This window comes from Otolemur garnettii, unplaced genomic scaffold (genome assembly GCF_000181295.1).
Source record: "Otolemur garnettii isolate 467f Iridium unplaced genomic scaffold, OtoGar3 scaffold00008, whole genome shotgun sequence".
Taxonomy (NCBI): Eukaryota; Metazoa; Chordata; class Mammalia; order Primates; family Galagidae; genus Otolemur; species Otolemur garnettii.
In genome coordinates, this window is record NW_003852403.1 from 11,182,062 (window position 1) to 11,207,840 (window position 25,779).

The 25,779-nt window shown below is 37.7% G+C and overlaps 1 protein-coding gene and 1 pseudogene across 3 annotated transcripts in view; both read right to left on the reverse strand.

Annotated features, from left to right (window-relative positions):
* The window catches only part of ADK (adenosine kinase), a 553,222-nt gene that overhangs the window by 318,698 nt on the left and 208,745 nt on the right, over nucleotides 1-25,779 (reverse strand). The window lies entirely within an intron of this gene.
* LOC105886403 lies at nucleotides 10,153-13,607 on the reverse strand (annotated as a pseudogene). Its single transcript, XR_001161000.2, has one exon. The product of XR_001161000.2 is annotated as a eukaryotic translation initiation factor 3 subunit D pseudogene (transcript).

Sequence of the window (25,779 nt, forward strand, 5' to 3'; positions counted from 1 at the left end):
ATTCTATAGCCTCAGCCTCCCAAGTAGCTGGGACTATAGGCACCTGCCACAATGCCTGGCTATTTCTGTTGTTGTTATAGTTGTCATTGTTGTTTGGCAGGCCCAGGCGGGTTTGAACTCGCCAGCTCTGGTATATGTGGCTGATGCCCTAGTCGCTGAGCTACAGGTGCCAAGCCCCTACCTTTGCTTTGAGTTCCTTGTTTATGCATAAAAAAGTGAGTCTTTCTTTTAGGCTGAAATAAATAAGGATCTCTTAAGAAGAAATCCTACCTTTTTTAGAAAACCTTCTAGAACGGCTTGGCACCTGTAGCACAGTGGTTACAGCACCGGCCACATACACTGAAGGTGGAAGGTTCGAACCCAGCCAGGGCCATCTAACCAATGACAACTGCAACAAAAAACAGGCAGGCATTGCTTGAGCCCAAGAGTTTGAGGTTGCTGTGAGCTGTGACGCCACAGCACTCTACCCAGGGCAACATAGGAGACTCTGTCTCAACAACAACGAAAAAAGAAAACCTTCTAGAAAATGTCTTCAGAATCAGAATTCAATAATTAATTGAAGTTATTAAATTCTTTAACATAGTAAATGATGTTGTAAATTATATAGAGAGCAGTAAACTCAAGCAACTTAAAATTAAAGGAAATGTTAGCAATAGCTGCTCTGGAGTTTAAAGGAATTTCTGTTTATCCATATTTTTATCATAGTTTTGAAATAATTTTAAAATTTATATCATATTCCCCCACATATTCTAATACTGTCCCCGGGAACTTAAACAAACTATGCTAAAATTAATATAAACCAAAGGTTCAGCTAAAAAACATTATGATTAGCCTGGTCTCGAACCTATGAATCTATTAGCCTGGTCTCAGGCTGATCTTGAACCTATGAGCTCAGGGAATCCACCTTCCTCGGCCTCCCAGAGTGCTAGGATTATAGGTGTGAGCCCCCATGTCCAGCCAAAATCAATTCTTTTCTTTTTTTTTCTTTTAAGACAAAGTCTTATTATATTGCCCTCGGTAGAGTACCGTGGCATCATAGCTCACAAGAACCTCAAACTCTTTGGGCTTAAGCAATTCTCTTGCCTTAGCCTCCCAGGTAGCTGGGACTACAGGCCCCCACCACAATGCCCAGCTATTTTTTTATTGCAGATGTTATTGTTGTTTAGCAGGCCTGGGCCAGGTTCAAACCCGCCAGCCTGGGTGTATGTGACTGGGACCCTACCCACTGAGCTACAGGCACTGCCCAAAAATAATTCTTAAGAGTTAAATTATTGAATATGTACATGTTGGGCACTGTGCTTTACCTACTATGTAATCTCATTTTAATTTTACAGGTAAGAAATCAGAGAAGGTGGGTCAGGGGCAAGCAAGGAATCTAATTTTATTTTATTTATTTTTTTTAAGGAATCTGATTTTAGACAGTATGCTCCTAATCATAACTCTAGATAAGTGTGATAAAAGGCAAGTAAAGATACAGGCAGTCCCCGAGTTAGAAACACCAGAATGACATAAGACTCACACTTAAGAACAGGCGCTATTACAGGTAATAGGTAAATGTACCTGTTCCAACTTATATACAAATTCAACTTCGGAACAAACCTACAGTGACTGTAATGAAAGACACGTCATCAGACCCAGGAAACAGACTTGGCCTGGAAAGGAGTAACTCTGTGATCTTGTATAAGGAAGTTAATCTCTCTAGTGATCTCTGTGATCTCTGTTAAAAGTCAGATGTTCATCACTTCCAGGTATGAGAAAACAGAATATACTGCATATAAAATAAGAAAAAAATCACCATACAAATGTATTGTGGCAAATTAAAACTGAGAGAGCAAAGTGAGAAAAGGAAGAAATCTTTAGAGAAAAATCCCAGTGGTCTTTAGAAGGAAGTATGTCAGTCAGATGTATTTGCCCAGAAATTCTACAAAATCTGCAGAGAAGCATGCCAACCAATAACCAAAGATCAAGACAAGGACTGAGAAAACTCCTTCTCCTTTACTATTTCCAGCATACACTTCATAAAAAGCAAAATCCCTCAAGGCAGTAACATCTGCCCATCAACGCCTATCAGCTGCAACATCAAAAACATAAGGCAAAGGTCAAGTCAAAGTTTATTGACAATGATGAACTATGACAGCCTCTATTAAATTACCCCTTCCTTCAAGGTGTGTGTGATCAAAGCAGTAAAGATATTTTCACTCAGTCACATAACAAGCTATTTGTTGAGATTGAAACATCTGGTCAATATCTCCTAACACTGCAATTTCATGCACAGTTAGCATTAGGGCACATTTCTTCTCTTCTTCTTACGGGGTCCATAAGGGTGGCACATATGGCTGATCATTTCGTTCAGAAAGGATTCCATTCAAGGCATTACACACAATCGTCTGTGCTTTATGGTGTTTTAAGTCTACCTGCCACCGTTTTCATCATCATTGCTCACTGCTGTTCTCTTCTATTATAAAAGCCTGCAAATACGACTTAGAGCTTAACAGCTCTCCTCTACTGGAGTTACAAAGCATTTAAGGAAGGAATCGAAGTGGAGCTCATCTTCCATTCTCCAGAACTGCTAATGTTTACCATTTTATTTATTATTAAGTAGAGATTTTGTATATATTATAAAAGTAATGTTTAATGTCAATTCAAATGCTTGGCTTTCTGTATAGAAATATGAAATTTCTGATATATGAAAGCATATTCTTCAGCATGATTTGAAGTTATAATGAACAATTTGAAAACAATATCATATAAACATTTAAAAATTAATTTTAATGGGCATTTCCAGAACTTGTTTTAACTTGACAAAGAACAATTCTATACCAGAGAGAATAGCAGTACTACAATCTTATCAGTCCCATACACTGAAAATTTCCCACCTGAAATTCATGCATTTGTTGTCACGGCAACAGGGCCCTTCCTTAAACACTTACAGAAGTAAACTTGAACTCACACCATAGATTTCTCTTTTTCCCTTTCTTCCTTTACAATAATATCTTCAAAGAAAAAAGTGGGTGGGGGGGAGACATTTTTAAAGCCACTGTTTTACATTTCCTTTTGACACATCTTCCTGACAGGTAGTATGATTACATGAACACAGTTATCTTTTGAAATTTGGGGATTTTCTTAGATTCCCATAACTAAACAAGTCTCAACAAAGAAACAATCTTCTAGTGATAAAGAATCACTTATGACTATCTTCAAATCAACAATATGCAATGCCTGATTAAGGAAAGGTAGTATCAAAATAACAAAGCTGAACTGAAACCTAAGGTATAATGCCTAGGAATTCTACTCTAGCATATAATGTAAATATTTCGTTTGTTCATTCATTCATTCATTCAATCATTCATTCATTTAGTCACTCCAATCTAATAATATTTACTGAAATGGTTCAAAGGGGCAGGAACCCAGGCTGTCACTGGAACATGAACATGAATAAGTTAGGCATGGTCCCTATATCATGGAGATTCTAAACAAAACAAAATGCATAGCAGACAAAACAAAAACATTAAACAGAAAAAAACAATATGTAATTGTAAAAACCTCTATGAAGGAAAAACAAATGGCCAAGAAGGGCAATAGGTGGGAAATGAGAAGGAAAAAATTCTATTATTTTAAATAGGTCTACAGACATTGAAGTTAAGATATAAAATAGGCAAATGAGCTTATCAGGCAAAAGGTGAACTTGGGCTTTGGGAAACTTTCCCAACAGGGAGAAGATAAAAGTGTAAAACTTCTGAGGTATTTCTATTAAAATAATTGAACAACAATATAGCTGAGAGCCAGTGAGGGAGATGGAAATAAATAGAAAAAAATGCAGGTGCCGGATTATGCAGACCTCCTCAGCTATAATATGTAGAAAAAATCTTATTCAGAGTGTAATAGTATGCTACTGAAGGGTTTCAAACAAGAAAGTGAAATTATCAATCACTTTACTCTGTATAATGCAATGACTGACTGAGAAAAGAGAGTATCAAAATAACAAACTTGAACTGAAACCTAAGGGAGAATGTCCGGGACTGTTAGTCTAGCACATGAGAAGAGAAGCAACATTCCTCCATGGATTAAAGTGGTAAGAGAAAAGGAAAAAGAAAACAGAAGAGAAGCAAGAAGAGCGGGGTGGGGGGGGGTATTATACACATTCCACACCCAGGCCATTGGAAAAGCCTATTAGCTCTATCCTCAAACTATTTCCAGATTTCAACCGTTTTTTTCATCAATTCTAGTGCTACTACACTTCTAAGATACCATTAACTTCTTCACTAGACTTTCCTAATCTCCTTGCTGTCCTTTTTGGTTTTGTTTTTTATGTTTGGAGACAGTGTCTCACTCTGTTGCCTCGACTGTAACCTCCAACTCCTGGGCTCAAACATTCCTCTTCCCTAGGCCTCCCAGGTAGCTGGGACTACAGCAACCCACCATAAAGCCTGGCCAATTTTTTTTTTTTAGTAGAGTTAGGGTCTTACTCTTGCTCAGGCTGATCTCAAACTCCTGACCTCAAGTGATACTCTTGCCTCAGCTTCCCAGAATGCTAGGATAATAGGAATGAGCCACTACAACTGGTCAGAAGGGGGTGGGGGAGGGCAGGAGTATCAGTATCTTTAATGTAGGAAACACTCTCAAAAATCAATAAAAAAAAATTTGCAAGATTGTCACAAGAATGGTGCTGATTGATGGAGTGATACCCACAAACATAGGCAAGATAATACTCCTTTCAATGTTAGTAAATAATGCAAGCATTTAAAATGCAGAGAGGGTGAACATAGCAAGAAAATCAGTAGCGCTTTGCAAAGAGAAGAGCAATTTTCACTGGTTATCACATCTGTAGTAAGGATGCCACTGTTCTATATTTTTTTCTTTCTCTTTTTTTTTTGGAGACAGAGTCTCATTATGTCGCCCATGGTAGAGTGCCATGGCATCACAGCTCAAAGCAATTTCAAACTCTTGGGCTTAAGCGATTCTCTTGCCACAGTCTCCCAAGCAGCTTGTCCTATGGGCACCCGCCACAACACCTGGCTATTTTTTGTTGCCGTTGTCATTGTTGTTTAGCTGGCCCGGGCCAGTTTTGAACCTGCCAGCCTCAGTGCATGTGGGTTGGCACCGTAACCACTGTGCTACAGGCAATAAGCCAAGGATGCCAGTGTTGGCGCTATTTCCTGTCCAAAGTGAGGATGCCATAAAGACATTCTCTTTGCCATTCTCCTAGTGATGAAGAAGTGCCTATGCCATTCTAGCCTCTCCTTACTGACTCTAATAAGAGACTATAGCTTTGCGCCGACCTATCCATCAGGTATAAATATGTGGCAACAACTGAGAGTCATTGTGAGGACAAGTGAATCGAAGGACAATTTCTCAGATATATCCACATCTCCAGAGAGCTCACACTTTGGTCTGCCTGGATCTATTCTTGCAAACCATAGTTTTTAAAAGAAATGTCAATTATATGAATAGCAACGGACAAAAAACATGTGTATTCTTAGCACAGTAACTGAAGAACTACAAATTAAAATAATGAGAAACCATTTTTCAATCTGACAAAGATGTCATTTTCACATGGGAAAAACACAGAGTGGCATTACCAATTATGCAGGTGGTAACATATCTTTTTTGTAATCTGGCAATTAGACACCTAGAAACAATATTGGTAATTTAGTTTTTATAGATAATTAAAATGTACAGAGTTCTTTCAGGAAAAAGACTGACATGCAGAAAGTCTAAGAATCTGATTAGTATCTCAATTATAATATAATCAAAATAAAAATGTTACTGGGCACCCACAATGGAATTAGACAGTTGCTAATCCAATAAACATACTCTGTGAGGAAATACAAGCACAAATAAAGTCTTGAGCTGTTCACAGTCTACTGGAGGAGGAGGAAAACAATGAAAATACAAGGAGTATTACACTAAAGGTTTGGAAAAAAATATTCTGAAAGCATCAAAGTGTATAGGGCATAATGAAATGGTCAAAGAGAAAATAATAGACATGCTGGTTTTTGAAGGCTCAAGGTTTTATCAGGCTGAGAATAAGAAAAGTAAAGTGAATTATTTACAGAAAATATTACATGTGCAAAAACACAGAAGATATCATGGTTATGGCTTTCTCAGGAGTCCATAATAGCATGTTTTATGAAGAACTAACGGGGCATGACATCAAAAAGCAGGCTGGGATCAGACAGTTACATGATAAATCTGTATTTCAGAAAGACAGTTTGTCAGTAACATACAAAAAACCAAAAAAAATTGAGAGATAATGGATCTCTCACATCTCTGCAGGACCTGCATCAGATTTCATTTTCAACTACCCTATCTTAAGGATGCTTGTATAGCAAAAAATTTTAAAAGATGAAGATGACATTGCCTTCAGTTTAAAGGGTAGGCAGATATCTAAGAACCTCTCTAAAAAGACTGGAGTTTCTTTAGTTTGGGATTCCTCCATTATGATGCAAACTCTCTGTGAGCACAACTTCCACCTGGGCCACCATCACGCTGCCCCTCCAGACCTCAGAGGCAAGTAGAACCAAGGGGATAATAAAGCATTGTTTCCTGCTGTGCCTGGAGAAATGAATTCCTTTGTCTCTGACCCAGGAAGTTCTTGTCTTTGTCAGCACCTATGAAACTGGCAGTCTAATTTGTTAGCTTGCAAGTAGGGTAAAATCCAAGGCATTTCACAGTTACAGACAAAAAGAAGAGAACAGGCAGAACAGACCAATTACCAGGCTATGTAGTGTTACAGGTGAAAGACAAGGATCTCAACCTTAAGAATTCCAGGGAAAGAGATAGAAGAAACATTTTTGGAGGCAAAATTGGCAAGTACTAGGAGGGAGTAGGTATGAGAAGTGTGGGAAAGTGAAGGTTGGCAGGGGTCCTCAAACTTTTTAAACAGGGGGCCAGTTCACCGTCTCTCAGACCATTGGAGGGCCAGACTGCGGGCCCTGGGACAAGTTGGCTGCTAAGCAAGGACAGGCTGTGGCACCAAAAACACCGGGCGGTTGGATAAATGTCCTCGGCGGGCCGCATGTAGTCTTTGGGCTGTAGTTTTTCTTTTTTTTTTTGAGACAGAGCCTCAAGCTGTCCCCTGGGTAGAGTGCTGTAGCATCACAGCTCATAGCAACCTCCAACTCCTAGGCTCAAGCGAGTCTCCTGCCTCAGCTTCCCAAGTAGCTGGGACCACAGGCGCCCGCCACAACACCAGGCTATTTTTTGGTTGCAGCCGTCATTGTTATTTGGCGGGCCCAGGCTGGATTCGAACCCGCCACCTTAGGTGTATGTGGCTGGTGCCTTAGTCACTTGAGCCACAGGTGCTGAGCCTGGGCTGTAGTTTGAGGACGCCTGGTTGAGAGTGTAACTATAATGTCTCTAATTGGATGGTTATGTCATTAATGGAGAAGGATATAGAAGAAGAGAGAATTGATTACAATATGAAAAACCAGAGAAGGTGAGATGAATACATAGGGAATTACAAGGATATGCACATAGAGCAGTGATTTTCGACCAGTCTGCCGTGAGAGGATCTTAGATGTGTCATGAAACTTGTTAAAAATCATTAATTAAATTATTTCTAAAAGAAGTTCAAAGCACAGTAAAAATCTTTCTTTACTCCTTTTTTTTTTTTGATCAGCATAATTTAAATATGCCTTGGAAGTGTAACTGTAAGTGCAGGTGTGCCATGAGACTAAAAACGTCAAAAAACACTCATATGGAGCTATCTACTGGAACGTGGGGAATAAGTGTTTGTAGTTCCAGACAGAGGTCCGGAATAGAGAAACAGCATTTGGAAGGAGCAATTCTCAAAAGAGAATCTCAAACTCTCCTGAAAGACCTTGAGAACTTCCCAGAGGATCCACATGGTAAACTCAATTTTCACAAAAATACTAAGATATTATTTGAATTTTTTCACTGTGTTGACATTTGCTTTCACAATACAAATTCAATGGTAGGTAAAACTGCTGGTACCTAAGGAATAATAAAGACAGTGAAATCAAGCTAGCACTAGCACTCACTGTATTTTTTACAACCCTGTGCTCGTACTGGAAAGATACCAATTTAATTTTTGAAGAAGCAGCAAAATGTTGATCTTTATGATATACTGAGCTTCAAATAAACATCTATTTAATATTCTGTGTGAGAAAATGGAAGTATGAATGACAATGGTTTCCTGAGGAAAAGCATTTGAGTTTTTATATTTGATTTCTATAATTAATTTGTTTTAACAGCTTTATAGAGATTTGAATTACACAAAATTATCTCTACATATTTCAGGTGTAAAATTTGTCCTATGTATATAGTTGATATATAATTAATTTTTAATGAATCATTCCATTGGTGTCACATGTAAGAAATCTGTCGACTTAATTTAATTCAGTTTTGTTTTAGTCTCACACATCTGTTGTCAGCCTTTTCTTTAAGTATTTTTGTATCATTAATGTTATGGCAAACACTGCTTTTATTAAACTTCAATTTCGAATTTTTTGTTGTTTGCATAGTATACACTATATGTTTTAAATATTGATCTCATATTCTGTAACCCTATTACTATTGAGAAAGCGTCTCACTCTGTTGCCCAGGCTAGAGTGTTGTAACAGCCGCCTAACTCACACATCAACTTCAAATTCGTGGGTTCAAGTGATCCTTCTGCCTCAGCCTCCCAAGTATCTGGATCTAAAGGCATCTGCCACAATACCTGGTTAATTTTTCTATTTTTAGTAGAGTTGAGGTCTTGCTCGGGTTGGTCTCAAACTGCTAAACTCAAGGGATCCTCCCACCTTGGCCTCCAAGAATGCTAGGATTATAGGTGTAAGCCACCACACCTGGCCTCAATTATTAATTTTTTTTTTTTGAGACAGAGCCTCAAGCTGTACCCCTGGGTAGAGTGCTGTGACATCACAGCTCACAGCAACCTCCAACTCCTGGGCTCAAACGAGTCTCCTGCCTCAGCCTCCCAAGTAGCTAGGACCATAGGCGCCCGCCACTACACCTAGCATTTTTTGGTTATAGCCATCATTGTTGTTTGGTGGGCCCGGGCTGGATTCAAACCTTAGGTGTATGTGGCTGGCGCCTTAGCCACTTGAGCCACAGGCGCCGAACCACAATTATTAATTTTAATACATATTTGCAGATTCTATAGGATAATGTACATAGATAATCACGTCCTTGAAAAATACTAACAGATTTACTTTTGCTTTTTTAATCTACATGCTTTTCTTTTTCTTGACTGATGTCACTGCCTAGAATCAAGTACAATGTTGAACATAAGTAGCAAAAGTAGGTATCTTTGTTTGTTAATGGAATATATTGAGTATGGAAAGATATCCTTGTCTTATTCCTGTTCTTAGTGAGAAAGCATTCAGTATCTCACCAGTAAATTTGTTATCCATTGGTTCTTTACAGATTATTATTGATTATCCATTGGTTCTTTACAGCTAATTATTAGGTTGACAATGTTCTCTATTTCCAGTGTGCAGAGTGATTTTAGGAGGAATGGACGTTCGATTTCATAAAATGCTTTTTCTGCATCTTAAGAGATAAACAGAGGACTTTTCCTTAATCCTTATTTCAAGGATTCAAGGATTCAAGGTAAAGCTATTATGTTTTACACCATCTTGTTAAAAAGTGGAAGCCAGGCTGGGTGTGGCACATGCCTGTAATCCTAGCCCTTTGGGCAGCCTAGGAGGGAGGATTGCTTGAACTCAGGAGGTAGAGATCAGCCTGAGTAAGAGTGAGACCCTGTCTCTAAAAATAGCCAGGCATTGTGCTGGGCACCTATAGTCCCATTTACTTGGGAGGCTGAGGCAAGAGAATCACTTGAGCCCAAGAGTATGAGGTTGCTATGAGCTATGATGCCACACCACTCTACTGAGGGCAACAAAGTGAGACTCTGTCTCGTCAAAAAAAAAAGGGGGGGGAGCCCCAAATTCCTTTAGTTTTAATGAATGAAAAATTTACTTGGTGAACACAATAACTATGCAAATACATATACAGCTCATATTTGTTAAGGAATTCTTCTAACTCTTTATTAATGAATTAGCAGACTCCAGATAAAATGGCTAACCTCAGTCTAAATGGCTATTAATCCTGATAGCAAAATATAGCACTATGGTCCAATATACTGTACCAGTAATAGTACTTCAGATAGAAATTTGAAGTAGACTAGTGAATTCTGACAGAGCTAGAAAGAATAAATATGAAGCCCACTAAAATAATAACATTTAGCATGGTTATATTGGAAGTAGTTGATATGTGACATTATTATTATTTTTTTAAATGGATTTATACTTTGTTTTATCTGTCAAACGTTGGAGAATAGTCAAAACACTCCAAAAGCCCTTCTGGGTGCCACATCACTGTTTAAGTTCCTTCCTCTTCTTCCTCCTCTTCTTCATCCTCCTCCTCCTCCTCATCTTCATCAGAGCTAAAGGTACCATCAGGCAGGCTGTAGATACGGATGACCTGCTTGTTGGGGTCCTTGAGGATGAGGTATTTGCCTTCCTCCAGCTTCATGCAGATGTTGATGACACAGCGCAGAATGCCCCAGGCATTCTCCACACGTAGGTTGATCTGGCTGGCAAACTCATGGGGCTTGAACTGCTAGGTGCCCAGGATGACGTGGCATGAAGAGTCTTTCACATGGTATCAAGACACATAACCGAGCTTGAGGTACTCAGATCCAGCCAGCAAAGCACAGCAGGTCCATCGGGCCAGCTTGTAGCTGTCGTTCTTTAGCTCAGTGGCAATGACGGCTCCTCGCTTAGAGTCTAGCTTCTGATGCCAGTCAACACCGTTACAGTGCCTGGAATCCCACTCATTGAGTGTCTTCATGTTGATGAAGGACCCTTCCCCATTGGCTCCAGTCATGACACCATCATGCTCACAGTGAACAATAAGGTCAATATCATCCCCCAGCTTCCACCTGCAATACCGGTATGCAACAGATGCAATCTCATTCTTATCCATGTCGTCTTCCACAAATGGGTTTGGGTTGGGGAAATTGTATCTTTCCTTCCCCATTCTCAGGCACTGTGCTGGGAGAAATTGTGGTTGATGTAGGTTGCTTCCATGGCCAGACTGCGGGGTGAATTGAAGGAATTACCTTCATCTTGAGGGGGCTCACTGGCTGTCTCACTCACTGTCAGGAGGTCAAAGTCTGAGTTGTCCCTCTTATCAAAGAAGAGCCTGGACCCAACTCTCTGGACAACAATATCCTAGGAATACACTGAGCGGGTACAGCTCATAGTGTGGCCAGGATGGCATCGGTGGCAAACACATTCCCCTGAGTTTTTGCCAGCTTCAGGATGACAGGGTTATCTGTGGTGGTGACAGTGTGGAAGATGCGCTTGATGCTCCACAGCGGCTTCTCGCTCCTCGTGGTCATGTGGTCAAAGGCTTTATCGCTTTATCATAGTATTCTAGGGCCCCACAACACTCCATGTCCTGCGGCTCTGACACTTCCAGATAATGCATCTTCATCAACTGAGGAGAATCCATTTCTTCTTTCACTTCCCAGTTACTATGAACTTCAACTGAAGAGTCTTGAAGTTTCTGTGATTTTTGATCCCGTTTTTGTCTAACCCCAAATTGCTCTGGAATTTTTTCTGTAGTCGTATGTGTTCTCTCTCCTTCTGCTTAGCACTCTTAGGCAGGGCTTGGAGGTTGAACTGCAACATGTTCTGCCAATCTTTGTCTCTGCGATGGGTCCGCTGTGCAAATCTCATCCGATTCCGCTGGTAGGCAGTCTTCTGTGTTCATGTAGTATCCACCAGTTGAAAGCTAGTTTCATTCTCCTTATGGAAACAAGCATATTGACTTCCACCACCAAATTGAGAGGAGTACCTATTTGTGTACCTCTTATCTTGGTATGTGGCTCCTGTCCAGTCTGCAACCTTTCCTAGCCGATCACCTTTGCTGAACGGCTGGTAGGGCATATCCCGAAACTGCTCGGGAACGGCACAGAGACCCCAGCCTGAGGGATTGTCCTGGATCACAGGTGTCATGAACTTTGCCATCTTCCAAAACCTACAACGGCCTTGACCGGCCAGGATGGCAAGAGATGTTCCGAGCCAGAGACCACGTTACCAGATACACTCCATAAGCCGGGGCAGGAGAGAACTGATGTATGACATTATTAAGAGATAATGCCACATACCCTCTATATACTAAATGTTCATACGAAAAGAAATTCAGAAACGTTAAGTTAAATAAAAATTCAAAAACCCCGCTAGGCTAGGGCTTTATCAAACTATAGAAGACTCTGGTCTGCAGTTCTAATGTTTTAAGAAGTTGACACAAACAGTGAATTAGTGAATACAGAATCATTGCTGCTGGAGAAATTGTAGGGTTAGGTTCCTGTAATCCTCTGCCACATTTTCGTCAACCAATCGACACCAATATGTAACTTTTAAAAATGTATGCTTCTCTTTATAGACACCTTGTTTTATTTATTTACATCTATATTTACCTATATTTAACCTTTTACACAAGTACTGATAACTTCATATTTTATTCTTCAACATTGAACTCACCTTCGACAGCACTGTTTGACTCATGCCTGAGTAAAGTTTGCCTATCATGGGTATTTACTCTGCAGGTCATATCACAGTCTTTTTGCGCTCAGAAAAACGAGACTATATATCAGCACTTTGTTTGAGGGTCATTTTAAACAGAAAAATCACCCAAAAAGAGAACAAACATGTGAAGAACACAGCACTAAACACACATCGTAAAAGACACTGTTTCAGCTAAAATAAGAAGGCAGAGAGTGGCCTTCCTTAACCTCAGCTAGGAAGGTGCATACAAGGCGAACCAAACTTTCTGTCATCCCGCATGTGTCTGTGAATGACTGCGCTGTGAGTGTTGGTTTTGAATTTACAACAAAAATTTAGTGAGTAGGTAAACTCACAAACACAAACCCTACAAATAACAAGGATCAACTGTACATGTACTGGGATCCACCAGGGCCTTTATCAGCACTTTGTAACACTGGTTCTTAACCATTTTTTGAGTTTTAGATTCTTCTGGAACTATGACAAAAGGTTATGTATCCTCAAGGGAAAAATGCACACATTTTAAAAAAGATAATTTCGGTACATTTATGGAACTCCTTAAGTCCATTCCACTGATAATCCATGAATCACAGTTTTAAAATGCCTGCTTTACAGGTTTTAGGCAAAGAATTTGTAAAGCTTCCTTTGATGACCATTTTAGATTTAAACCACTGGTAAATTCTTTACATTTAAGAATAGTCACTGCTGTACATTTTCTGAGTGCATAGTGTAACAATAAGGGTTTACCACCTAAATAAAAGGTATAGTTTTATAAAGGATAAAATGAATTTTCAGTTTTCATGCTTTCCTGCTTTTCATTCCTTTTACAGAGGACTATTTTAAAGAATCTACAGAACATAAGTAGAAAAGCAAGATATGCATTAATTTAGAGAGCTCTTCTTGCTTCTTAAAATGCTCCAATTTTGATACATGAACATGAAAAATGTGGGGTTTTATAGCACATTGATATTTATATCAGCTTTATAATTTCATTTGGTTCTCTACATATAAAATTTCTAAAAATGTTCATTACAAATCCAGTTATCTCTTTAGTCTCAAAGACAAATTTTTTGAAAGACTGCTAAAAACACTTTATTATCAGTTTTGCAACTGAGACATTAACCTGCCAATTATTTGGGAAGTATTAAGAAGAAAGCAAGAAAAAAAAAAAGAAATATTTTTTAAAAAAGGAAAAGTAAACAGGAAAATGAGTATCAGCAATTTGTGCAATGTTAATCAATGAAAGCTAGCTAATTGGCAAAAGAAATTATACCCTTCTTATAACTGTATTTTAGTATATAAGGAACTACTACGTGGGATGTTCTGTATTTAAAATTTCAAAAGGTACTGAATGTTTTAGTACAAAGATTAAAAAATATATACTATATTTTTAAGTATAGAGGGTCTAGATGCTGATACTACTCAAATAATTTTGATAAGACTAATAATAGAGAACTTCAAAGATCAAAATGTGGTTCTGCATTGATAATCATTAAACCTGACAAGGTTCTGGATCTGATCATTTAAAAGATATTTCTAGGTTAGAAGCAAAAATCAAATTTAAAAAAAAGGCACGTAAGTTGAATATCATTTCTCCAAAGAAGACTACAAGTGGTCAACAAGCGCTGGAGAAGTTACAATGTCATTAGTCATTAGGGAAAGGCAACTCAGAACATAACAAGATATAACTTTATGTCCATTGAGTTGAACATAATGAAAAAAATGGAAAATAGCAGTGTGTGAGGATGTGCACAAACTAGAACCCTCATATGTTGCTGGTAAAAATTTAAATTGTTCCAGATGTTATAGGAAACAGATCAGCAATTCCTGAAAAAGTTAAATATAGATTACCATATGACCTAGCAATCACACTAGTCATTTCTGAGTGCATTCAATATATTATTACATTATTATAATAATAAATGTATTATTTCCATACAACAGAATATTATTCAACCATAAAAAGAAATGAAGTGCTAAGATTAACAGATGCAACAACATTGATGAATCTCAAAAACGTGATTCTAAATGAAAGACCAGACAGAAAAGGTCATATTTTGTAATGATTCTATGGACATGAAACCTTCAGAATAGGTAAATTCATAGAAAGAAAAAGCTAATCAGTGGTAGCCAAGGGCTGGGGACCTGGGAGAATAAGAAACCACTGCTTAATGGGTATGGGTTTTCCCTCTGGGGTGATGAAAACTTCTTAGAACTATTATATCACATGGTGAATGGAATAAACGCCATTAAATTGTATACTTCAAAATGATTAATTTGATATTATATTAATTTTATGTCAATTAGAAAATTTTAAAGGCTTTTTTGGGGGGCAAATATTAATGTCAACCAATGAAGCATCATAAGTGACAAAATTTGTCTTTTAGTAGGATTTTAAATACCTTCCATGGAAGACAGATTGAAAGAGAGCCAGATTGGCTGTAAGGAGAATGGAGAAAAATTGTTCTGTGATCTAAAAGAGAAGTTAATAAATTGGAACAAGGGAGCAAAAATAAAGATTGCAGGAAAAGGTGATAACTGGGATAGAATTTGCAAGACTCCAGGAAGATAAAGGAGAAAAAATTGTGAATAGTGCAGATGACACCCCAGCTTAGTGCTAGAATCCACTAGAATTCATTTGCTAAGAGGCTGTGAGAACATACACATACCCCAAGCATGTGATAGCTGTGGGCTAAAGATTTAAAGGAAAGAAAGGTCGGAAGAGTTTTAAGAGGCACTGTCAGTTGTGAAAAAGAAAGAAGTAAAACCTGAAAGGAGGGGTATTACAGAGGCTAAGCAAGACAGAAATAGTTTCAAAGTGATGGTAGGATCGACGCTGACAGATGCCATAGATAGGTCAAATAACGTAAGACCTGAAAAGTGTTCAGTAGATCTGGCAACTGGAAAGTCATGGGTGACTCCCACCAGCTGGATTTCAGAGAAGTGGTGAGTGCAACTGAGTGGACAAGGGACAAAGGACTGTGAACTGCACTGTTAAGAAATTCAGCTAAGGGTGGCGCCTGTGGCTCAGTGGGTAGGGCACCGGCCCCATATACTGAGGGTGGTGGATTCAAACCTGACCGCAGCCAAACCGCAACAAAAAAATAGCTGGGTGAAGGCGCCTGCAGTCCCAGCTATTCGGGAGGCTGAGGCAAGAGAATTGCCTAAGCCCAGGAGTTGTAGGTTGCTGTGAGCTGTGAGCTATGATGTCACAGCACTCTACTGAGGGCAAAAAAGTGAGACTCTGTCTCTAAAAAATAAAAAAGAAAGAAAGAAAGAAATTCAGCTATAAAGTGGATAGAGGATAGATAAGCAAATGTCAGAGAAACATTTTATTTATTTTATATTGGGATGGGAGCATATTTATAACAAAGTTTATGATGATCGGGGTGGGGATAATATCTGAGATTATACTCAAGGCATGAAAAGAAAACATAGTTGAGGGGTTTTAAATATAGAGGGAAACCAGGGAAACACAGCACTCTACTCAAATGAGTTTTATTTCCCTTTGTGCACATGTGTGCTCATTAGTTTCAATTTGATAGTGAGTATACATGGTATTTTTCTATTCTTATGATAGTTCACTTAGGAGACTAGGCGCCATTTCCATCTAGATTGTTATAAAAGGTATTCATCTTTTTTTAGGGTTAATTCCACACCTTTGCAATTGTGAATTGTGCTACAATTAACATTAGGGTCCAGGTGTCTTTTTGATAAGACTTCTTTTCCTTTGTATAAGTACCTAGTAGTGTAATTGCTGGATTAAATGGCAGTTCTACTTTTAGTTCCTTGAGGAATCTCCACACTGTTTTCCATATAGGTTGTACTAATCTGCAGTCACATTTATAGTTTTTGGACTTTTTAATAAAAGCCATTCTAAGTGGGGTAAGGTGATATCTCACTGTGGTTCAAATTTGCTTTTTTCCAATGATTGGTGACGTTGAACATTTTTTCATATGTTTCTTGGACATTTGTCTTCTTTTGAGAAGCATTTATCCATGTCTTTTGGATAATAGTCAAGAGAAGAATGTTACTATTAATGAAATCTTGATGTTTTTCAAAAGATATATGAAATCAATAACCCTTCTTTAGACTAAGAAAAAATATCAGAACCAAATAAATAACCACAAAGGTGAAAAGGAAGCATTACAACTGATACCACAGAAATACAAAGGGTCAACAGAGACTATTTATGAACAACAAAACTATCTATGCCAACAAAATGAAAAATCTACAAGAAATGGATAAAGCCCTGGACAACCAAACGAGATTGAATTGTGAAGAAATAGGAAATCTGAACAAACCAATAATAAGTAACAAGAACAATGCAGTAATACAAAATCCTCCATCAGGTAAAATCCCAGGACCTGATAGAGACAATGCTGGATTACACCAAGCATTTACAGAACTAATACCAATTCCACTCAAACTATTTCTAACTTTTTTTTTTTTTAATAGAGACAGAGTGTCACTTTATCGCCCCGGGTAGAGAGCCGTGGCGTCACACAGATCACAGCAACCTCCAACTCCTGGGTTTAGGTGATTCTCTTGCCTCAGCCTCCTGAGTAGCTGGGATTACAGGCACCTGCCACAATGCCTGGCTATTTTTCTTGTTGCAGTTTGGCCAGGGCCGGGTTTGAACCTGCCACCCTTGGTATATGGGGCCAGCGCACTACCCACTGAGCCACAGGTGCTGCCCACACTCAAACTATTTCAAAAAGCTAAAGAAAAAGGAATACTTCCTAACTCATTCTGCAAGGAAAGCATTACCCTACTAACAAAACACAGACAAGACACAACAACAAACTACAGACCAATACCCCTACTGAACATAGATACAAAACTCCTCAGCAAAATACTAGCACAAGGAAAAGATCATTTCCTTTGATCCAATGGGAGTCACTTCCGGTATGCAAGGATGGCTTGACATATACAAATCAACAAATATGCTACATCAGATCTACAGAATCAAGGACAATAAGCATACGATCCTTTCAACAGAAGCTGAAAAAACACTGATATAATTCAACATTATTTCATGATAAAAACCCTCAATAAATTGGGTATAGAAGAAACATATCTCAGTGAGATAAAGGTCATGTATGACAATCCCACAGTGAATTCAAAATAACACTGCAAGTCCTAGCCAAAGGAATTAGGCAAAATGAAAATGTAGGGGGGATACAGATCAGAAAGGAAGAAGTCAAATTATATTTTTTGGATAATAAGTCAACATGATCGTATACAGTAGCACCTCCCTAGTTGCCTCCTTATTTTGACCACCTCCTTAGAGTTGACCTAATTTACATACACTAGACATGCACCACATGTACATGTCAGTACATTAGGCCTAGTTTTTCATGTTGAGCAACTCTGCATGTTGACCAGTCTCTGGGGTGGTCAACTTTATAGAGCTTCCACTGTATTTAGAAAAACCTAATAATTCCACTAAAAAACGAACAAAATTTTAGTAAAGTTAGAGGATATAAAATCAACATACAAAAATTGTTAGCAGTTCTACATGCTAACAATGGTCTGAAAAATAAATCAGAATCTCATTTACAGTAGTTACCAAAAATGTAAAATACCTCAGAAATACATTTAACCAAGAAGGTGAAAAATCTCCACAAGGATAACTATAAAACTATAAAAGTAAATTCTAAAGAAAACATAAAAAAAGATAACAAATAGCAAATAAAAGAATTGGAAAGATGGTGGAGGGAACGATTCAGTCTGGAAAACATTATTTTGATTCTGCATTAATCAGTCTGATTTTATGCAAGTAACAGTTCCTATCCAGCACTTATTCTGCTATTATCCATGTTTCTTGTGGCATTACATGCAATTTTAAATAACTATGATTCAAAATATTATAAAAACTAGTTAATATTTACAGATTATGTTATGGTGACAAAATTTTTAACAAACTAATCATGTTTCATCTGTAATTAAAAATCTTGCTATATTTATTAATGGATCTCTAGTTGTATTTGTAATTAGAATTTATCAATGATAGCTTATTAAAAACAATCATACCCTTTTGTTTTTCTCCTATAGAGAAACTTGTAACACAAGTTAAAGAATTCCTAGCTCTTGGGGATGGAATGTTTAATCAGTTCTCTACCTGCTACTATGATTAAAAAAATGTACATATTTGTGTGCGTGTGAAGGGGTTTCCATTATAAAATTACATTCATAAATAAATAATCCATATGGTTTTGCATAAATTATTTCTGTATTTTCAAAAGAGAATCAGCTATATTCTTCTGGTCAGAAACTTATTTACACATATACTAAGTGTATATCTGACAATAAAATTCGGAATAAATGGACCAATTTTGTATTAGACACAATGTTAAATGAACTGTTTTATAACATAATTAAATTTAGAAACTTGTATTAATACTAAATTACATTTGGTAGGCTGAGGTGGATGGATCACTTGAGCTCATGAGTTTGAGACCAGCCTGAGCTACAGCGAAGATACCATCTCTAAAAATAGCCAGGCATTGTGGCAGGTGCCTGTAGCACCAGCTACTCAGGAGGCTGAGGCAAGAGGCTTGGGACCAAGAGTTAGAGGTTGCTTTGAGCTATGACACCAGAGCACTCTACTGGGGGCAACAAAGTAAGACTGTCTCAAAAAAAAAACTAAGTTAAGGAATTTCCCTTTAAGGTTCTACAAGGTTAATTAACAAAACACAAGATTAATAATACCTAGAATACTGCAAAAGCATTGTCACTTAATATTTATGAAAATGAGGTAATTTCATAATAAGTATAAAGAGTCTCTAAGTTTGCATATGTCACAATTATGAAGTAAATTTAAAAGACTATTATGAAGTCAGTTACCAAGGAAAGAAATGAAAAAAAAAGATAAAATGATTTGTGGCTTAAGTCCAGTTTTATTAGCTTGGTTTATAACTCTGAAGTCCTGAGAAAAATCACAATTTACAAATTTTTTAGGTTCTCCTGTCTAGGGGCTGTCAGGGCTGGAATGTCAGGAAAACTCTAAAGATTAGATTATGAAAAAAAGAAAATAGAAGCCATGTTTTGAAGACTTGTATTCAGGTACTTCATAAGTTTGTAAGATAAGAGTCTGAAATAGCTAGCAGTTTGGTTCTTGAACGATCCCTGAATCATGGGACCAGTAGGTCAGGACCCTGCCATGAGACAGGTGGAAGAAAAAAATCCAGTCACAATATTTTCTCTAGCAAAAAATGAGAAGTGGGGATCAGAGGACCATGAAGTATACCAAATGGGTGATACTGGTCAAAAGACAACATGGCACAGAGTATCAGTATTCTGGTCAGGCCTCATAGATGTGGCTCTTTGTGAAAAAGGAGTCTCAAAATTATGTGAATGGGAAAACAGACCATAGAGAACACTGGATAAAAATAGTGTGAGGTGCTAAGCAACAATGCTCATAGCTGATAATGTTGCATTTCCGAATGACTAGGCGAAAAAGGAGAATGGACGATGCATCTTTGGCCACCGTTTGGTACGGTCTTATTTCTGAAGCACGTGTAGTCTTTGCAGTTTGTACAGAAAAGAATTAAAATACTCTTCCATATTTAAAAAAATTCTTAGAAGCATTTCTATTTTGTGCACCTTATTAAGTAGATCCTTTTAATTAATAAATTATTTTTATCAAGGTCAACACATTTTTATTTTTCCATATATTCCAAAATATGTGTATGTACATAAATTTTATACATATAAATAGAATCTCACCACTAGATATTTCAGCCTCAGTCTATCACCTTTTTAGTTTAACATATGAGGATGGGGAGAAAAGTATCCAGACTGTTCATGGATCATAGATCACAGCATGTAAATGTGATATAAATATTTATTGTATCTACTTATACCAAATACTACTCGTTAACACCCAACTTTCTAGTTATTTTATCCATCTCTGTAAGGATCGTTAAGTTACAAACATATTGAAAGTACAAGAGTGGAAAAAAAAATGTATCATGCAAAGAACCACAAGAAAGACAAAATGGCTATGTTAAGATCAGAAAAAAGTCATTAAAAATTTCACTTATAAAGTGAGAAATTATCTTTTGTTGTTTTCAGTCTGTAATATAAAATATTTTTGGAACGAGTAACCAGCCTATGTTGATGTACAGATTGATTCAAGGTTTTCCTCCCTCATTCCATAATTCTCTCTACTGTTGTAAATTACACTCCATATCTGTGCTTCCAGTGATGACTCTAGTTCTTAAACATCCATAATTAACAAAGTTTTGAACTTTAAATTTACAAAATTTTTGTATATTAAAATAGTTTGGGGATCTTGTTAAAAAAATTTCACTTATGAGATAAAAAAGACATATCCTTAGGAAGGCAGAAACTGACTCATGAATAAATAGGTGAATTGAACAAACCTATATAACAAGTGAAGAGACTGAATTATAAATCTGCCAGCTACTTTGATCTTTCAGAATTATGTATTTATTTGAAATTGGTAATACACAACATGCCATAGAGTTGCTCAAAACAGTAAAACGGTGCACCATGGAAAACAAGTCTCCTACAAACAGCAATTCTAAGGTTTTCTCCACTGGTTGTCAGTTTCACATGTGTCCTTACTGAATTTCCGTTTTTATTTCTTTCTTTATTTTTTTGGAGTCAGAGTCTCACGTTGTCACACTTGGTACAGTGCCACGCTGTCAAAGCTCACAACAACCTTAAACTCTTGGGCTCAAGTGATTCTCTTGCCTCATCCTCCCGAGTAGCTGGGACTACAGGCACCTGCCACAACGCCTGGCTATTTTTAGAGATGAGGTCTCACTCTTGCTCAGGCTGGTCTCAAACTTGTGAGCTCAAGCAATTCATCTGCCTCAGCCTTCCAGTGTGCCAGGATTATAGATGTGAGCCATGGTACCAGGCTTTGTTTCTATTTCTGACTCTATTCTGATCTCCTGTCAATAAATAGACACATAATATATATACACTGAAATGTATCTTAGACTCTCAAAACAATCTAGATTTTGATTTATCAAAAAATACTACATATGCCTTAATTTTCATATAAAATATTTTTGCTTACAGTTTTGAATAGTAACAGTGTTCTCAAATTAGGAACAAAATATATCACATAAAACCTAGTTTAGAAAGTATTTTTAAAAAGGGAAGTCACCAAGGGCTGGCCTAAATGAATACTATCATGCTACTCAAATTATCAAAAATTTTATGGGAATATAGGAAAGCAATTGAGACAAATTTTTCATATATTAATGCAAAATATAGACATGATGAAACAATGAACATATCGTGTTTCCTCGAAAATAAGACCTACCCCAAAAATAAGCCCTAGCAGGATTTCTATGCATTTGTTAAATATAAGCACTACCCCAATGATAAGACCTAGTGATGGGCATGGCTATGCATTTTGGCGCGGAGAGAAAGACATTTCCTGAAAATAAGTTCTAGTGTGTCTTCTTGAGAAAAAATAAATATAAGACAGTGTCTTATTTGGGGGGAAACACGGTAGTTCTTTAGATTTGCAATTGGAATTTCATATCTTTTCATTCCCTATACATTCACCAACAAAAGACTATTTTTTTTTTTTTACCAACAGAGCTGAATCCTAAAACTATTTTAAATTAATATGGTATTTTATCTTGTTTATTTATTCATTTTTGAGAAAGAGTTTCATTCTGTTACCCTGCGTAGAGTGCCATGGCATTATCATAACTCACAGCAACCTTAAACTCTTGGGCTGCAGCAATCCTCTTGCCTCAGTTTTTCTATTTTTAGTGAGGCAGGGTCTTGCTCGTGCTCAGGCTGGTCTCAAACTCCTGACCTCAAGCTGTCCACCATCTTCAGCCTCCCAGAGTGCTACGATTAGAGGCCTGAGCCACCTGCCAAGCCTAAAATGCTATTTTAAAATCAAACTAAGAATAACTTATGGTAATAAAATACAGTAATATCAATAATATCAACTCAAGTTGTTTAAATTTCTTATAGGTAAGTGAAAATTGGCCCTTCAAAATAGAAGGTTTTTTGTTTAAAAATAACAATAAAGAGCAGCACAGGGAAGACTACTTTGCCCATGGCTTCCTTCAATGTAGAAGTAGGGAAAAGACAGTGTTGATATAATAACAAAATTTCTACTTTAAATAAATCATTTCCTCAGGAAAAAGAGAGTTTTACAAAATCTGTGAAAATGATTTATCGTCAGGTGAATAAAATGAACAGCAATGGATCTTGTACCTAGGAAGTGATTCTTTCACCATTTGCAAATGTATCTCTGGTAAATATAGGTTGGGTCATCTTATGTTTTGAATAATTTATTTGTACATTTAAGATTTAAGATTCAAAGTTTCATATCCAACGTTACAGTTTCAGTTGGACAATTAACTTCTGCATTATTCCATCATTTTTTGTATCCGTAAGATGAGGCCAGCTTGATATGGGAGCATTATAGGAATGACACCAAATATAGATTTGGGAAGATAGAGGCATTTCGCAGGTAAAACTACTATGAGAAAGCAATGCATCAGCTGAGACCTATGAAATGCATAGAAACTGGTCACGTGAAGGAAAATAATGATTGTATGTTTATGTTATAAGATACATGACCACTGAAAGTCTCAATTTAGAGCAAAGAATTCTGAGAAACCATGAGTGTTCTCTAATTTAATCTGTAAAGTGGAGGGTTTTTTGGCCAGGGCTGGGTTTGAACCTACCATCTCCAGCATATGGGACCAGTGCCCTACCCTTCTGAGCCACAGGAGCTGCCCTAAAGTGGAGCATTTTGAAAATTAAACCTATTTTATGCTATTACGCCTGGCCTGAAACTTATTTTCATGTGATTACTTTCTTAGTCATTTAAGTCCTTGCTTAAAAGAATATTTATTTATTTATTTAAGAGACAGAATCTCACTCTGTTGCCCAGGCTAGAATGGCATGACATCAACCTAACTCACAGCAACCTTAAATGCCTAGGTTCAAGAGATCCTCCTGCCTCAGCCTCCTGAGTAGCTGGGACCACAGGAACCTGCCATGATACTTGGCTAATTTTTCTATTTTTAGTAGACATATGGTCTTGCTCTTGCTCAGGCTCGTGTCAAACTCCTGATCTCAAGGGATCCTCTCAACTCAGCCTCCCAGAGTGCTAGGATTATAGGTGTGAGCCACTAGGCCCTGCTGAAGGGACTTTTTAAAAATAATATTGTCAGAGTATTCTGTCAAGAAGAAAGTCAGTTTAGGTATAAGAGACAAAGTATATGAAGGATTTATTGCATCGCCAAATATTAATTTTAGATTCACAGAAAGTTGCAAAAATAGTACAGAATGCTCCCATGTGGTCTTCACCCAACTTTCACTAATGATAACACAGACATAACTATAGCCCATTATATAATCCAGAAGCTCAATACTGGTATACTATTAAACTACAGATCCTATTCGAAATTTACTAATTTTTACATTCATCCTTGTTTTTTTATGTGTGTATAGTTTACAAAATTTTATCAGTTGTCAAGATTCATGTAATCATGACAAAGGCCTCTCCTGTAACTCCTATGTAATCACACCAACCCTGTTTCTCCCCCATCATCCCCAACTGACAGCAACTAGCCTACGTTCCAAGACTAAAATTTATTTTCATTTCAAGTATATTATATAATTGGAATTATATAATATGTAACCTTTTGAGATTGGCTTTCTTGACTCAGTCCAATGCCTTTGAGATGTACAGAAACTGTTTTCCATATCAACATTTTACTCCTTTGTACAGCTGAATAATATTCTATTTTATAGATAAATCACAGTTTGTTTATCTGTTCACCTGTTGGAAGCTATTTGAATTATTTCCAGGTGGGAGCAATTACAAATAAAACTACTATAAATATCTGTGTAACACATTTTTATATAAACATAAATTTCTACTTCTCTATGATAAATACTCAGAAACGTGATTGTTGTGTCATATGGAAAACATATTAAAAATGCCAGACCATTATCTAGAGTGATAGGTCATTACCACCAGCAATGTAACAGAGATCTAGTCATACCATATTTTCATCAATTTTTATTTCTGCTATTCAAATATATATGCAGGGATATTTCATTGTGTGGTTTTAATCTGCACTTCCCTAATAGCTAATGATCCTAAAAATATTTTATATGCCTCAGATGTCATCTTATCTATCCTGTTGCTGTTGTTGCTTCTTTTTAAGGCAAGCAAGGAACAAAGTTTACGTAGGAAGAGAAAGGTAGGTTTACAGAGTCAGAGCAAGATACATTTACCATACACGGTGAACGTGTCTCCATTGCCAGGGTAAGTAGGCAAAGCGGTCCATAAATCCTGTTGTATCATTTTTTTTTTTTTTTTTTTGAGACAGAGCCTCAAGCTATCTCCCTGGGCAGAGTGCTGTGGCATCACAGCTCACAGCAACCTCCAACTCTTGGGCTCAAGTGAATCTCCTGCCTCAGCCTCCCAAGTAGCTGGGACCACAGGTGCCCACCACAACGCCTAGCTGTTTTTTTGGTTGCAGCCGTCATTGTTGTTTTTGGCGGCCACGGGCTGGATTCAAACCCACCACCTTAGATATATGTGGCTAGCGCCTTAGCCACTTGAGCCACAGGCACTGAGCCCACTTTTTCTATTTTTAGTAGAGATGGTGTCTCACTTTTGCTCAGGCTGGTCTCAAACTGCTGAGCTCAAGCAATCCACTTGCCTCAGCCTCCCAGAGTGCTAGGATTTACAGGTATGAGCTACTGCACCAAGCCCCTCATTCTTGAGAAGAAATAAATTCAGGCATAAAAAGGGCTCTAAGACTGGGCACAGTGGTGACTCAGGCCTATAATCCTAGCACTCTTGAGAGGTCAAGGCAGATAGATCACTTGAGCGCAGGAGTTCACAACTAGCCTGAGCAAGAGTGAGACCCCCCACCCCATCTCCACTAAAAACAAATAAACAAAATAGCTGGACACTGTAGTGGGCACCTATAGTCCCAGCTACTCAGGAGGCTGAGACAAGAGGAGTTTTGAGGTTGCTGTGAGCTAGATACCACAGCACTCTACCCAAGGTGACAAAAAGGCAGGGGGGAAGCATCTAACTTGTGCTGGGTTTCCTTATAGCAAATAACTTTTCAGTAATTAATTGTGTCAGGTACTTTGGACTTGGAGAATTATGTTTCTTTGCCATTTTAAATCAAAAGGAAATATAGGCTTGGCGCCTGTGGCTCAAGCGGCTAAGGCGCCAGCCACATACACCTAAGGTGGC